The sequence below is a fragment of the Salvia miltiorrhiza genome, chromosome 5 (genome assembly GCF_028751815.1).
Source record: "Salvia miltiorrhiza cultivar Shanhuang (shh) chromosome 5, IMPLAD_Smil_shh, whole genome shotgun sequence".
Lineage (NCBI taxonomy): Eukaryota > Viridiplantae > Streptophyta > Magnoliopsida > Lamiales > Lamiaceae > Salvia > Salvia miltiorrhiza.
Genome location: NC_080391.1, coordinates 45,622,179 through 45,638,481, shown reverse-complemented (window position 1 = coordinate 45,638,481; position 16,303 = coordinate 45,622,179). Strand labels below are relative to the sequence as shown.

The 16,303-nt window shown below is 40.3% G+C and overlaps 1 long non-coding RNA gene across 1 annotated transcript; it reads right to left on the bottom strand.

Annotated features, from left to right (window-relative positions):
• Positions 1-14,256: 14,256 nt before the first annotated feature.
• Positions 14,257-15,791, bottom strand: LOC131024524 (uncharacterized). The gene is made up of 2 exons (XR_009101889.1): positions 14,781-15,791; positions 14,257-14,664 (listed from the first exon to the last, which is right to left on the bottom strand). It is a non-coding gene; the product is annotated as an uncharacterized LOC131024524 (long non-coding RNA).
• Positions 15,792-16,303: the final 512 nt, after the last annotated feature.

The window sequence follows — 16,303 nt, the reverse complement described above, 5'->3', positions numbered from 1 at the left end:
TGAAACCGTAAACCCTAGTTGTGAACCCTAAACCCTATCTAAACCCTAAACCCTAAACCCTAAACTCACTCTAAACCATAAACCCTAAACCGTTAACCTTAAACAGTCGAACTTACAACAAGGATTTTTTGATTGTGAATTCACAAGCCTAAGCCCACTCTAAATCCTAAACCCTAAATCCACTCTAAACCCTAAACCCTAAACCGTAAACCCACTCTAAACCCTAAACCCTAAAACCTAAACCCTAAATCCTAAATCCACTCTAAACCCTAAACCCTAGAGCCTAAAACCTAACCTAAACCCTAAACCCTACACAGTCGAATTCACAACTAGAATTTTTTGGTTGTGAATTTACAACCAAAATTTAATTCACAACCATAATTTTTTAGTTGTGAATTCACAACCAGTCGAATTCACAACCATAATTTATTTTGGTTGTGAATTCAAGTAGTTTTGAATTAGAGTTTTTAAAGTTTGAATTCACAGCTAAAACTAGAATTTATTTTGATTGTGAATTCGAATTTTAGTGAATTCACAACCAGAATTTATTTTGGTTGTGAATTCAAGTAGTTGTGAATTTGAGTTTTTAAAGTTTGAATTCACAACTAAACCTATAATTTATTTTGATTGTGAATTCGAGTTTTAGTTGTAAATTAATATATCTGGTTGTGAATTTAAGAATATTAAGTTGTGAATTCGTAGATGTGGTCGTGAATTCAAAAATATTAATCTGTGAATTCATAAATTTGGTTGTGAATTTAAGAACATTAAAAAATAATTATACAGCTCAATCAAATTGTTGTACAACACCAAAATACAACAACTCAATCTACCATCAAAATACATCAATTCCTCTAAATCAATAATCAAAATACAACAAAATATTATCCGAATCAATTCAATGTACAATCAAAATACAACAATTCCTTCGAATCAACAATCTCAGCATTCAATCTCCGAATCAACAATCTCAACAGATCTTAGAACGAAAATCATTCACAGATGTCTCAGATCTAAACTTTTTTTCAAGGAATTAAGACAAAAATCCCCAAAATTACTCAGATATGGAACTAGGGTTTTTTTTGCCATAAATATGGTCGTGAATTTAAAAATATTAAATTGTGAATTTATAGATATGGTCATGAATTCAAGAATATTAAGTTGTGAAACTACTATTTCAATGTTTTATTCTTTCCTTTTGTATATAAATAGTGCAAAAAACATGATACATAATTTGTGAAAATAAAAGAGGCAAAAACTAGTGAGTAAAGGACCACAACATGCCAACTAAAGTGACAATCGAACATATTAAATTAAAATATATAGTCTCTTGGTTCATCCAAGCAGATACAAGACAAAAAGGGAAATTATAAAAGAACTCCACCTCATCAGCGAGAGGTTCCATATCTTGAACACAGCGAGAGGAAAAAAGAGCTTGGTCTCAATGAAGCAAATCACGAGTGATGGTATTCAAAATTTCAATACATAAACCAACATCCATGAATTCACCGCTATGCAAGAGTTGAATCACATCTTGAACACAACTACCAATATTTATAACAATTTGGACCAACAAATAGCACACTGATCACAAAACTATCAGCTTCCTGCTTAACAGAAAGTTCGATTTTCTATTACAAACTAACATCACGTCCTACGTGATAATCGTCTTCCTTGAGTAGTAACTCAACTGCCTCAAACTCCCACGCAGAGGGAGAATCCTGGTGTAGTGGTGAAGGAGGAGGAGACTTCCAATGAGGCTTGAACCAATCAGAAAACTCGAGCATGTATAACTCTTCCAGTTTGGGATAGCAGTTATCAAGATCACCCTACAAGCACACATATCTCAACATCTATCTCTCCTATTTCTGTACATGCGAAATGCAATCGAATCACAACAAGGTTCATACCTTAGGCCGTTCCATTATCAGGTCTGTTGAATCTTCATAATCATCCCCGACATGACAAAAGCCAAGAAAAATCAATGAATGTGCAGAATTGATGCTTCAGTATTGCTTCGACTACATGACACGAACTTATTCAAAAATGAATTTAGGTGCAAAAGAACTCTAACACTGCACAAGATAAAATGATGTCATTACCTCTGGATGAACAACCAGAGATGCAAGTATGTTCCCTCCAGCTTTTAAATAATATGAGGCAAACAAGATATTTCATTCCTTTCTTTCGAGAAGTATTATGAGGGGAAGTGCCCCCTTTAATATAGAGACAGACAGTTTTACTAATGTCTTACTGTCACCGAACAATTAAATAGAATCCAAGTTGACATACTTTTTGAAGAATTGCATATATCAACAAGACAATCTTTATGCAAATTTAAAAGTAAAAGGAAGGAACATACAACTAGAAAAGGTTTGATGAAGATGAAGCGTGCCCTAGGTGTCGGGAAGGAGACGCAGCTGCGAATTCGCAAATGTTTATAACTTTTCAATTTCTGGAAAACCTGAGGATCAGACGAATTGATTAAAAGCTAGAACGGCGGCGAGGTTTGTGTCGCAGAATCCACGACGGTGAGAAAGAGAGCTGCAATAGGGAGGCCGAGATCTGGTCGCCGGAGTCTAGTAAATAGAGTCGTCGGACCACAGAGAGAGGGAAAATAGGTGGTGGTTTGCTGTGCGGCGCTGCCGCTGTGCGTCGCGGTGGTGGTGGCTTTGCAGCGCTGCCGCTGCGATTGCCGGCGGCGACGCTTCGCGGCGGGGGGTGAAGCAGAAGATGGCAGAGGCAACGAGGTCGGGGCAGAGACGACGAGGCCGGGGGCGGCGGCGCTTCGCGACGGGGGGCGAAGCAGGAGATGGCGGAGGCAACGAGGCCGAGGCGGCGGCGCTTCACCAGCGATCTGAGCTCGAAGGGAGAGAGAAGGGGGAAGGGAGTGTACCGTGAGGGAGAAGAGTGAGAAAGAGAGTGGAGAGAGAGAGAGAGAGAAGAGAATGAGAGAGGAGAAAACCTGGAGAGAGAGAGAGAGAGTACATATATTTAAATGAGGGTATTTTTGTCTTTTCAATCAAAAAGTGGACAGTTTTTATTATTTTTATCTTAGTGGACATTTTTTATCTTTACAATATGAAAGTGGATAGTTTTATATATTAACTCAAAACTCTTTATGGATTAAATTAATTGTTATTGGGGTGATATGTAGATAGTTGAATATGTGTTTGATTTTTGTAGTTATGATTTTAGTGGGTTAATGGTGTTGGTTAGTGGGATGCGCCAACGATGTGAAGTATGTAAATTCTATAAATTGACGTTAAATATCAGTAAGTTATTGTTAAGAGTTTAACGTTAAAAAATTTATCATTAAACTGGTTCTTTATATAATATATAGATGTGACGACGGTCCAATAAAACTACATTTTGAAACAAGGAATAATATAAATACTTAAATTAAAATTTATGTCTAATTATTAATTAAAAATATATTCACAATATATTTTATGTAGCAAAAGTATAAATACTTTTTCTACTGAGTCAAATTTGTGTTTGATTGGATAATTAATAGATTTGGTAATCAAAATTGCTTTAATATTTCAATGTATTTTGGTGGATCGGTTAAAGAATTATTATTATTATTATTATTATTATTATTATTATTATTATTATTATTATTATTATTATTATTATTATTATTATTATTATTATTATTATTATTATTATTATTGTTATTGTTATTGTTATTGTTATTGTTATTATTGTTATTGTTATTGTTATTGTTATTATTATTATTATTATTATTATTATTAGAAAATAATAAAAATCGAGCGAGATTTCTATGGTATCAAATATTGGCCTAGTTATCTTAAAAAACACTGCCCTAATTAAACTTCAAAGACCCAAGCCCGTTTTATGGACTTACGCGTAATTAGAATTAGTACGTCCATTCCTGCGATACACGGTGAAATCAAAATTAAACGACATGTTAAATAATAAATATAAATAATTAAAGATAATCAAAATATAAATAAATATAGAATATGATTTAAAAATAAAATATCAATTACTCAATAAAAATCTTGAATTTAAAAACATAATTTTCAACTATGTATAAAGTGTAATGATAATTATAGTTTCTAAATAATTTTAAATTATTTGATAATAAAAATTAATATACACATTATTATTATATAGTATTCAACACAATAATAAGGGTTAATTTGAAAACGGTAGAGAAAGACCTAAAATATATGAGAGAAACCCTAAGCGCCGTCGCATGAGCTAGCGCCGTCCTTCACCGTCGTCATGGACAGCGGCCGCTCGCCTCATGGCGGCCATGACCGCTCGGTGCTTAATCTTCCTCCTGTCTCCAACAACTTCGCACCCTCTGTGTCCGGTCACAAAGAAAACTCTCCAAACCCTAATGGTGACAACAATCCTTTCAAGGCCCCTCCCTCGAAGGCGGCGGTAGAAATCCCAATTGCGGCTCCTACAGAGAAAGATCATGCAGCACCCAAGCGGAACTATGCGGAGGTTCTTGGCCCGCGGATGAGAAAGCCAGACCTCCATGCCCACAAATTTCAAGCTCTCCATTTTACCTCCCATGGGGGAGTGGATTCTCTCACTATCCCTAAGGATTTCTATCAACAAAGGATCGCTGAATTCAAGTTTGCTCTCATCGGCAGACTTTTGGTCCGCAAAGGCACGAAACCACGACCATCACAGGAATTGAAAGCGAAACTTCATCGATTATGGGGTATGTCGAATGATTGGCAATTAATTCCCATGGGGAAGGGATACTTCACTTTAAAGTTTAAATCTTTGGAGGACAAAAAAACGGCTAAAGCAAAGTTGTCTCTTGAACACTCGGTTGGACAGATGCGATTTAGGGAATGAGTGCCGAAGTTTGATCCTTACAAAGAAGTATCTTCCTTAGCTAAAGTATGGGTTTGTATTTATTACTTACCCATTGAATTATGGCATCCGGAGGTCATCTCGGCGATTGGATTTTATTTGGGCAATCCAGTACGCATCGATGGATCCTCGACTGACGGGGAAGTGGGACACTACGTACGTGTGCTAACCCTTAAGGGAATCTCTCATGCTGGATGAAGACAATAGCTCTATTTATATTGAGTGCAGTTACGAATCCTTGCCGCCCTATTGCTCACATTGCGCGATCACTGGCCATGCCACTGAGCATTGTAGGCGGCTGAAGGCGAGGGACGAGACTCTTCCCACGAATAATAAGAAGAGAGTTTCAGCTTTGAAAGACAATCATCGAGAGGGGACTCATAATCTTAAATTGGCTGAATCTGAATGGCAGCCGAAACAACACACTGAGGTGGAAGCAGGGCAAGCTCAGATTCTGGAGGTGATTGTTACGGATGAAACGGAGCCATCCTCGGGCAATAAACACATGGCAACTAGCCCGGAAGGTCTTGGTGGGATTACTATCAACAATAGTTTTCAGAGCTTAAGTACTAAAGATGACACCGAGAGAGTGTCGGGGCCTGACTTGCTTGAGAAGATCATGAGAAACTCCCCGGAAAAATATACCCCCGAGAAGTCAAGCTCATTAGAAATTGTTGAGAACAATGAGATTGTTATTTTACACGAAAGTGAGAATTTGGAGGAACCTTCGAAAGCCAATCATACCCCTCCTCAACCTCAAGAGGATTTAAAGACGCTTGCGCTCACAAATGCTATGAAAATTCAAAAGCTGGAATCTTACATACATGAACAAGAGGGGGTTAAAAGAGGAAGAGGCAGACCTCCGAGCAGAGGTAGAGGAAATAGACCAACTCTTCACACGCCGGCCACCGACTCAATCAAACTTAGACTTCGCAAGTCCGCTGAGCTGGGTCAAACGGCAAGTGATTTTATTGTTGAAGGACCGGAAAGACCAAGCATCAATACTATGCATAATCTCGTGGCAAAAAGCTGGGCGGCGGAGATGGAGATGGGGGAAACTCCATTGCCAGAATTTTAATTCTTTTTTATGAATGTTCTCGTTTGGAACGTCCGTGGTCTCACGGATGAATCTAAGCGAATTCTTTGGGAGCATTGTCGCTCATTTTCTCCTCTTCTTGTGGGTATTATTGAACCAAAATCGAAGTTTCACAAGACTCCTCAAGGTTATTGGCGTTCTCTTAACCTCTTGCCGTGACACCAAAATTGTCGGACGCCTTGCTGTTCGAATATTTGGTTCTTTGCACAGCCGACGGTCATTACCAATATGGTCTTCTCTTCGGATCAAGTTATTATTTCGGATTGTTGTTGGCAGAACAAGCGGTTTAGGGTGGCCATTGTGCATGGTGCCAACGATCATACCTTACGTCGTAAGCTCTGGTATGACCTCCTCCATTTTATTTATGGTAGTACCTTGTTCATCGGAGATTTTATTGCTGTCAAAGGAGCGCACGAGCGTCTCAGCTCGGTCATGCCCTCTCGTTCTTCTTGCTCGGATTTTTGAAGGTTTATTGATGACACTGGTTTTCTTGAGCCTCCCAGTACGGGCCTCCAGTTTTCTTGGTCGGGTCGGAGATTTGTTCTGAGTCATGTGGAATCGTTGTTAGACAGGGCGCTTGTTTCCCCCTCGTTCGATGAGTCTTGGAGCGCTATAAACACACATGTGCTTCCGAGAATTACTTCTGATCACTCCCCCATCATCATTCAATGTAGTCCTCATGTTGCTATAGGGAGGAGAGCTTTTCGTTTTCTCAATATGTGGACTGATCACCCGGGCTATCTGGAGGTTGTTGGCACCTCGTGGGCTGCGCAGATCAATACACCTTGCCCGATTCTCAGGGTGATGCTTAAGTTAAAACGGCTTAAGAGAGTGCTCAAGGATTGGAACAAATCAGTGTTCGGCAATATCGATACATAGCTGGCGGTTTATAACCAAGATTTGGCTGATATTCAGGATCAGATTTTGATAGATGGTTATAATGATGCTAATTTTTTGGAGGAGGTCTCGAAACAGATAGAGATTAACACTTTGCTTACTCGGAAGAATACTCATTTACAGCAGCAAAGTCGGATAACTTGGCTAAAAGATGGAGATCGAAACACGGCCTTCTTCCACAGGATGTTGCGCCATCGGAAAGTTGGTTTGCTTATTAATCATCTTACTATTGATGGTGTTGCTGAGTACAATCAAACGACCATTGAACAACATATTATGGAGCATTTTTCCAACCTTTTCTCTCAGGGAGGGATGAATAGGGTTAACATGTTGGAGCTTGAGGCCAATATCGATCCCCAAATTACTGTCGAGCAGAACTTGGAGCTCATTGCGATCCCGACGGATCTCGAGATTACGGCCACTGTTTTGAGCATGGATGCTCAGAGTGCTCCTGGACCCGATGACTTCTCGGGGATTTTTTATCATACTTGCTGGAATCTCATTAGAAATGATATTATCCGGGCGGTCAGTGCTTTTTCTTGAACTCATATCTTCCGAACGGGTGCAATGCAAACACGTTCATTCTGATTCCCAAAACGGATTCTGTCTCCACGGTTTCTGACCTTCGGCCTATTATTCTTTCGAACTTCCTTTTCAAGATTATTTCTAAGATTATGGCCGTGCGTGTGAACAGATTAGCGGCTGTCACCGTAACCTCTAATCAATTTGGCTTTATTGGAGGTCATTCCATCCATGATTGTATTCTTCTTGGCTCTGAAGGCTTTAACTGTATGAATAGGACGAACATGAAGTCCAACATGGCGTGCAAAATTGACATTAAAAAAGCTTTTGACACCATGAGTTGGGATTTCATTGTCAAAATTCTTCGGGTTATGGGATATCATGAGAGCTTCATTAATTGGGTCTCGGTTATTTTCAGCTCGGCCAGGATCTCTATTCTCTACAACGGTCATCTTAGTGGTTACTTCGCTTGTTCTAGAGGGGTGCACCAAGGAGATCCGCTTTCTCCCATTCTTTTTGGTATCGCGGAGGACTTTCTAAGTCATCTTTTTATTAATTGTGTGGCCTCCCGACATCTGATACCAATGAGCTACAGTCGTGGCATGGATTTCCCTACTCATCTGTTCTACGCGGATGATATTTTGTTATTTTGTAGAGCCTCGGTTCGGAATGCTAAAAAGATTAAGCACATCTTGGATTTCTATGGTGCTCTTTCTGGTCAAGAGTGTAGCATTGAAAAATCTCGCATTTATTTTGCTAAGGGTGTGGCCACTTCGGTCAAGCATGGCATCAACCGCACTTTAGGGTTTATTCAAGGGGGTGATAATGTGACTTACTTAGGTGCTCCGCTTTTTGTTGGTCGTCCGCGGGTGTCACATTTCATGAGCATAAAAGATAAAATTCTGTAGAAGTTCTCGAGATGGGCTGGGCTCAATTTATCTATGGCCGGGCGTCTCTGCCTGGTTAAATCTGTGATTCAGAGTTCCATTATTCATACCATAATGGTTTTCCGATGACCCAAGTCCCTTCTACATGAGCTTGATCGAAAATGTAGAAATTGCATATGGACTGGGAATACGGAGAAAAAATCTTCTTGCGCGGTAAATTGGGATCGTTGTTGTGCTATAAAGGAGGAGGGGGGTTTAGGTATTCGCTCGTTCTCTCTTATGAACAAAAGTTATTTGATGAAGATGGCTTGGCAGGTCATTAAGGGAGATTTGTTGGCACATAAGCTGCTGTGTTCGAGATACCTCAATACACACTGTTACGCGAAGAAAAATGTGGCTAAGTCGTCTATTTGGATTGGCTTGAATAATGAGGTTGATGAGCTGGTGATCAACTCTTACTCAGCTATTGGAGACGGGCATTCCACTCTTTTTTGGACTGATAATTGGCTTGGTTATCGTTTGTGTGATAAGCTGGGAATTCCTCACTTTATGCATAGCTTCCTTACTCAATCGGTTTCGGATTATTACTTTGAGGGCTGTTGGCATTTTTCTGAAAATTTTGTGACTGAGCACCCTGACATTGTTTGCGATATTTTGATTATTCCAATGGAGGAGGCAAAGGATGCTCATTTTTGGAAACCCTCTCTTAAGGGAGAGGTTACTTCGGCTTTGGCCTTCGCCAGCATTTTTCATCGTTACCCTAAGGTCTCGTGGGGCACTTGGTTGTGGGATCCTGCTATCCCGGTCCGTCGTTCTCTGATTTGCTAGAGACTGATTCATGGCAGGCTGCCAACGCTGGACCGTCTGATTCGTCAAAGGCTGATCACCCCGAATGCTTGTCTGCTTTGCTTGAGTGAGGAAGAATCGTTGGATCATTTGTTTTGGCATTGTAGGATTGTTACTCAAATTTGGAAAATGTTTTTCAGCTGGTTTGACAAAGATTACCTACTTGACCAACCGGGCATCTTTAGCTTCTTGGCCACGGCTTGGAATATGGAGTTCAGCTCGCTTTTGAATAACCTCTGGAAGATGGGCATTATTAGTGTGATTTGGATCATTTGGACGAGTCGTAATAGCGCGATTTATGATGACCAACCGTTCAATCTTGTTCGTGTGGATAATTTCATTAGAGTGATGTATAAAGAATCGGATAATCTCACGAAACTTGGACATATGTCGAATACTTGGGGAGAGTTTATTACTCTTTGAAATCTTGGGGTGAAGTCTCATCCCACACTGCCGCCTGAGTACATATCCGTTCACTGGTGGCCTCCCGACATCAATTGGATCAAAGCCAACACTGATGGGTCAACTACAGGCACACCGGGCGCAATTTCTGCTGGAGGGGTGTTCCGAAATCACAAGGCGGAGGTCTGTGGATGTTTTCATATTAAGGGAGGATCCGGTTTCTACCTTTGAGGTGGAACTTCTTGCGGTGATTACAGCTATTGCCATTGCGCATTCCCGTGGGTGGCGTTATCTCTGGCTAGAAGCCGACTCCACTTATGTGGTTGAGCTAATTCGACAGAAGAATATGGGGGTTCCGTGGCGTTTTTGGAATTATTGGCGGGACACGTTGAGGCGGTTAGCTGATATCTCTCTACGGGTATCACATATTTATAGAGAAGGCAATGCCGTTGCGGACATTATGGCGAATCCGTCATGTATTGAAGGTTGGTGGCCGTGCGTGATTGATGAGATTAAAGAAGCTGTTAAGATGCATATGGCGACTCATAGTTTTACCCGTCGCATATAGCTTGCTTAGGGTGTTCGGTGTTGGAAGTTTCCTGATTCGGGTTTTTGTTCGAACAATTGGTGGGCGTCTGTTGGTGTTGGTTTGGGCTGCTCTTGGCGTTAGGTTGGCAGCTGCTCTGGATTGGTTCTTGGGCTTTCTTCTCGTTCGTGTTCTGCTTCGAGCCCGGTGGTTTGGGGGCAATGGTTAGGCCGGAGCTCCCGAAGCCACTTTCCGCTCTCTTTTTTCGTTGGTCCTTTGTTCGTCTCTTAGACGAGTACTCTTTTTCCAATATAAGGTTTTCCCATGAGGGTTTTCTTATATAGGTTTTAACGAGGCTCGACCCTTAGTTTGCTGTTTGTGCTCTCAAGGGTTCTAGGTTCTCCTGTTTTTTCTTTTTTATATACAACCTATATTTAATAATAATAAGGGTTAATGGCTTGTAAATTACCCAACTATATGCCATTTCTGGTTTGGCAATCGAATTTCCAGGTCTATAAAATATAATACAAATCTTTCAATTTGTCTTAATTAGCAACTCCGGTAATTTTCCGGCGAGGGTATTTTTGTCTAAATGCATACGTGGCATAATTGATGCCAGGTTCTTTGATAGCTGGCGTGGAGTTGGCGGCCAAGTGGCCCTTACTTGAAACGTCGTCATTTCTGATTCACAAAAAGGCGCCAAACCTAATAGATTAACTTGAGTTCATCATCTTTATTTCTTCATTTCTCACTACATTATTCATTTCGCACTACAAAGGGTTTCGTGTTGTCGAAATTTTGGAGAGGAATGTCTTCAAAAATGTAAAGTGTTGTTGTCGAAATTTTGGAGCGGTGGAAGCCTTCATTGCTGTTGTCGAAATTGTTGGATTTGTATACTGAAAGCAAGAACGTTTTATGCTTGTATACAATGATTCATGTGTTCAATATTTAATCTCCTATCTGATTGTGTTCATGATTGCATATGTATGTTCTTTATCTCTATATAAGTAGATTATATGGTGTGTTATAGATCACAGAAGACCATATAATTGGAATAACCTTAAGAGATATAAAAATGATGACAGCCGAAATGACTCTAGGACGAGTCGTTGGTTTAGGCTGCAGTATAGATGGAAAGAGTTTGTCTTGACTACTTGTCTATACTGGTACGTCATAACGTATTGATAGGATCACAGTGAGATGTATTCTTCTATCTGACATAAGTGAATAATCAAGATCTCGGTGACTTAATAGAATCTTAATACTAATAAGATTTCAAATATATATGTTGTTTCGTATATCACTTTGACTTACTATGGGTGAGAGTTATATAGTAACTTGAGTACTCTGTATCTTGGGTGATAGCGGTCAATATATGATATTTGATTATCTGTATTAGTACCCGTATCCGGTATAGAATAATGACATTCCCTTAAGGAGCTCAACAAGGTTTATTGCGTTAAACCCTGCAGGTTGATTAAGTTCAGACGCAATAATAAAGTTTGAGTGGTACTACTTAAGGATTACAAAGAGATTAATTAATTTAAGCTGTCAGAGCTCTAATTAATTAATGGATGTCGGATATTTTAAATACGAAGATTTAATAAGTCTAAATACAAGCCCCGACTCATCACCGGCAATAAAGGGGTAAGTCAGTATTGATTCTCTAGTGGAATGAATTAATACTTATGGATTAATTATGATCTGGGCTGATCATAGAAATTAATTCATTAGAGGCCCATCTTTATTCCTTGTATCTGGTCCCTGGACTGGCCCAAAGTCTCATGTGCCCTAGTAGGAGAATTTTCGCCTATCACAGTTCTGGTGCCCTAGGACTGTATTTTGTCTTTAAATATAGCTGTCTGCTCTCAGAAAAATATACACACTATTTAGGTTTTTCGAGAGAGCAGCAGAGGGGCGCAACTTGAGAAGGTCGATTCTTCCTTGTGAACTTTCACAGCTCGTTGTCCATCCAACGGTGAAAGCTGAGCGGGATACAGTTCAGAAGATCAGAACTGGAGTCTTTCAATTCAATCATCGACAGCCTCTGCATACAATTCTCAAGTAAGTAATTCTAACTCCTATGTGCAGCACTTAAATTCATAGGAGCATGTTAGGAATTAATCGTTGTATGGTGAATTAAGATATCCGAGAATCGATCCTATCGGGGCTATAATCCTTCAGAAATTGTGGATGGTTTCATCTCTTGGAAGTGGTCCCAGAGATTTAAAAATGGGGAAAAGGTAAAGATTCCTACTTTGTTTAATAGTTCTGTGTTGTTGGTTGACGCCTAGGGTGAATACAATTTTATTTTGGCCATCTCACTGAGTTGTCGCATTTCTTTGTTTAATAATCACTGAGTTGTCGCCATTCTTGGTTTAATAATTTATGGAAAAGTTCATTCTTGTCGCCTTCGACTTTAATTTTGGTTGTTAGGGTTTACTATTTGCTTTCATATGTTTTGTCTCTTTTATTTGTGTTCGCATGTTGCTGTTTGTAAGTTTGGGTTTTTTTAGTTGTTTAATTTGTTTGCAGTGGTGATTTTGGTGTGCACATATGTTATGGTGGTAGATTCATCAACAAAGAAGCAAAGCAACACTATATTTGGGAGGGGGGGTTTGTGACTAAAGGTGGGTTAGACCCTGATAGATTTGGTTACTTTGACCTAGTTGATTATGTGAAAGAACTAGGTTATGTATCATGGGATAACCTGTACTATCGTGTCCCTACAACTCAAACACATAAACTAATAAAAGACGACAAAGGGGTAATGAATATGTTGAATGAAATGGGTAAACACATGATTGTTACTCTGTGTGTTGAGGGTGGGAGTAAAGAGACAGTTCGTAAACATGGTGAGGGCATTGAGGGTTGTACAGAGGGTGAGGGTGTTATTGAGGGTAGTGATGGAGAGGGTGAGGGCAATGATGGTGATTGTGAGGGTAGTGAGGGTGTTAGTGGCTATGGTGAAGATGGTTGGGAGTCTGATGGGGTGTTACATGAAACTGAAATTCTAGAAGGGAATGAGAGTTTGCAAGGGGATGACCAAAATGTGGCTGGTAGTCCAATTGAGGGAGACGACTGGGGTCCCTTAGAAAATGCTACTTTTTCTGAAATTGAAGATGTAATAAATAATGAATGTTGGGGTGAGAGCAGTGACGAAGACTACATCCCTAGTGACACTGACTTGTCAGATGTGAGTCTTGGTGATTTAGACTATATATCCGATGAAGAGAATTTTGAAATGCGGAAAAAACTTTAAAATGTGGATAATGTGTTTAAGCTTATGAATGAGAATGATGGCTTTGAGGCTGACTTTGAGCACACTTATGCTTCTGATTATGAGGATGAAAACCAAGAATATGTGTCTTCAGACAGTGATTATGATTTTCAACCTAAATTGAGGAAAAAAAAGAGTTGTGTATGACCCAAAGTGTGACCATAGCAAAATGGAAGTTGTAATAGGCATGTACTTTCAGGATGGGTTTCAGTGTAAGGAGGCTTTAACAACATGGGCGATTGAAAATGGTAGGTACATTAAGTTTAGGGCAGTTTCAAAAAAAAAAAATTGTTGGCAAAATGCACTTCACCTTGCCCTTGGGCACTGTATGCGAGCGTAGTTGGGTCCAATGGTATCTTTATGATCAAATCCTATACTGCAAAGCATACATGTCCTAAGGCAATGACCAACAAGTTGTTGAGTTCACAGTGGATAGCCAAGATATCTCAATGTTTATAGGGTTAGATACAGTTTATGTGTTAAAGAGTTGGGTGCTGACATTTTAGAGAGGTTTAAGGTCAGGGTACCTAAGGATAGGCTATTGTAGTGACCCGCTCTTTTATATATATATATATATATATATATATATTATATCCAGTAATGCGTGTTTTTATTTTTTTCATCAGTGAATGAAACCGGTTATTATCCTGATATGAATTCAGCTTATGATCCTGAATTTATATTGTTAAAGCAGTCAATGATATTATTTCAGAATTATAACTGACTTAGCAAAGTCACGTTATTTATTTAAGCGAGATGGAACTAGATTTTATTTTTTATAATTACTTAAGTCGTGGATTATTTCCGACTCGTGAGTTAATTAAATCCACGGATTTAATTTGGATACATTTTACAACCTGTCAATTCTAGCAAAGCAGGAAATAGATATCGAGCAGATACACAAACACGTGTACAATATTACAGATTTAGAATTAGTGAATTACCAAGATAGAGGGATTTTATTTAGTCACACCACAATCTTTCCAAACGTTACAACTTCCTGTTCAGTACATCCCTATTTCATTACAACCTACCTATTACAATTCCTACTTCTATTACCTAGCTAGTCAAGCAAAAGTATTGGGAAGGGAAAAAGGAGACGTGTGTGCAGATGCAATAGAGCAGCTGCTGGCAGCAGCTCCCAATCCCCTCCCCTACACCCTACTACCATCTCCTTAGCACACTCAAGTGCACTCCATCGCCCCTTTGCCTTCCTAGCCTACAAGTTCAGCCAAAACACTCCCTTAATCACCAGCAAACCAAGGGAAGTAATTAGTCTAAGCTGCTGCCAGAAACTCCAAGGTGAGATTTGGCTTTCATTCATCCACATTCCTCCATTATTCACCTGCAATTACAAAAGCAGCAACGCAAATTTGTTCCAGCCATTCCAGTGCAGATAATACCCAAAGATCCAAGAGTAAGAAAGAACATTGATTCACTGCCATAAGCTCTAAGGTAAACCTTGGCATTTATCCCTCATCTTCTTCCATTTGCAACCTGCATTTATTAAAAGAAACAAGTATGATTTATATCATTTATTTCAGAATCCTCCCATTTAATCCACCCACAGCACCCAACCAACACAATCCACCCACAGCAGCCAACCAACACCTATACCTCAAGGTATTTTATGCTATCTCAGTTCACTATCTTCATATACATTTCACCCCACGCATCATGTATTAGAAGTTCAGAAATATAGGTTGAAGTATATTACAGAGGGGCAGCAAATCACATATGCGTACATAATTTATGGCCTTCAACAGAAATAGTATGATTCATACATTGAGATATTACCACTGTACATAGAACCAAAGCCATGAGAACTCCCATCATGTAGCGACATGAATCGAAATACAATAACAGGGGATAGAACAAAAACTTAGCTTTAGAAGAGGAAAGGGGCCACTGCCCTGCTCTGCTCTGAAACCAAGAAGGACGGTGCGACGGAGCTCGGAGGACGACGGAGGCGACGGGCCTTCACCTGCCGCCGGGAGGAATGCAGCAGCAACGGCGAGATTGAGAGTGCGCTGAGAGGACCAGAGCTCGACCTCTGCCTCGGGTGTGTGTGTGCGTGTTCCCGGAGCTTCCAGATGGGAGAAGAGATGAGGAATGGCGCCGGGCTCAGGCTCTACACCGGCGTCGCCGATTTGGGAGGAAGAACGATGACTAGCAGTCGCCGGATTTACAGAGTCCACGGCGAAGGCGATTCGAGACTTAGAGAATTTTGGGGGCCGCCCTTTGACCTCGCGCACGTGCATTCAGAGAGAAGGAGAGATCGACTCTCGTCGGATTACAGAAGCAGCGGCGTCGCGGAGGAAGGCAGCGGCCGCTCACCGGTCTTTCAGTTGCAGCGGCGGCGGGTTTTCGACGGCAGGAGAAGAGCTAGGACTCGATTTTGGAAGGGGGTGGAATTAGGGCTCGATTTTACACGAAGAATGTTGGAAGTGGAAAATTGAGAGAGAGAATGGGGTGGCGAGCGTCAGACTCAGGATTGCGGCCGTTCGCAGACGACGGCCGTTCGCCGAATTGCGGAGCGGCGACGGCGGATCGGCCGGAGGCAGATCGAGTGAGAAGGGAGAGAGAGAGGGCCGATTTTGAGATTAGAGAGAGAGACCGATTGTGAGAAGAGAAGGAAGCTTGGGCTGTGTTTAATTTGTTTTGGGCCTTAAATTTTATTTTATTTGGGGCTCATATGTTTTCCTTTGGGCTGAACTTTTTTATTTAAATCGAGCCCAGTTGATTTGTATCTCGTGGGCTGATCCACATCTTTTAAGCCTTTATTTTTGATTGCCTTGTGTATTAATTCAGTTGGGCCACCTCTATTTTATTGGGCCGATTTTAATTAAATGATTAAGCCCAGCTAACAATTCATTCATTGGGTTGTATAAAAATCCCTTGACCCAAATTTATTTATTATACTACTAAGACCTCCTCACTTAATTATTTGGGTTGATTGTAATATTTAATTCAAGCCCACTTTT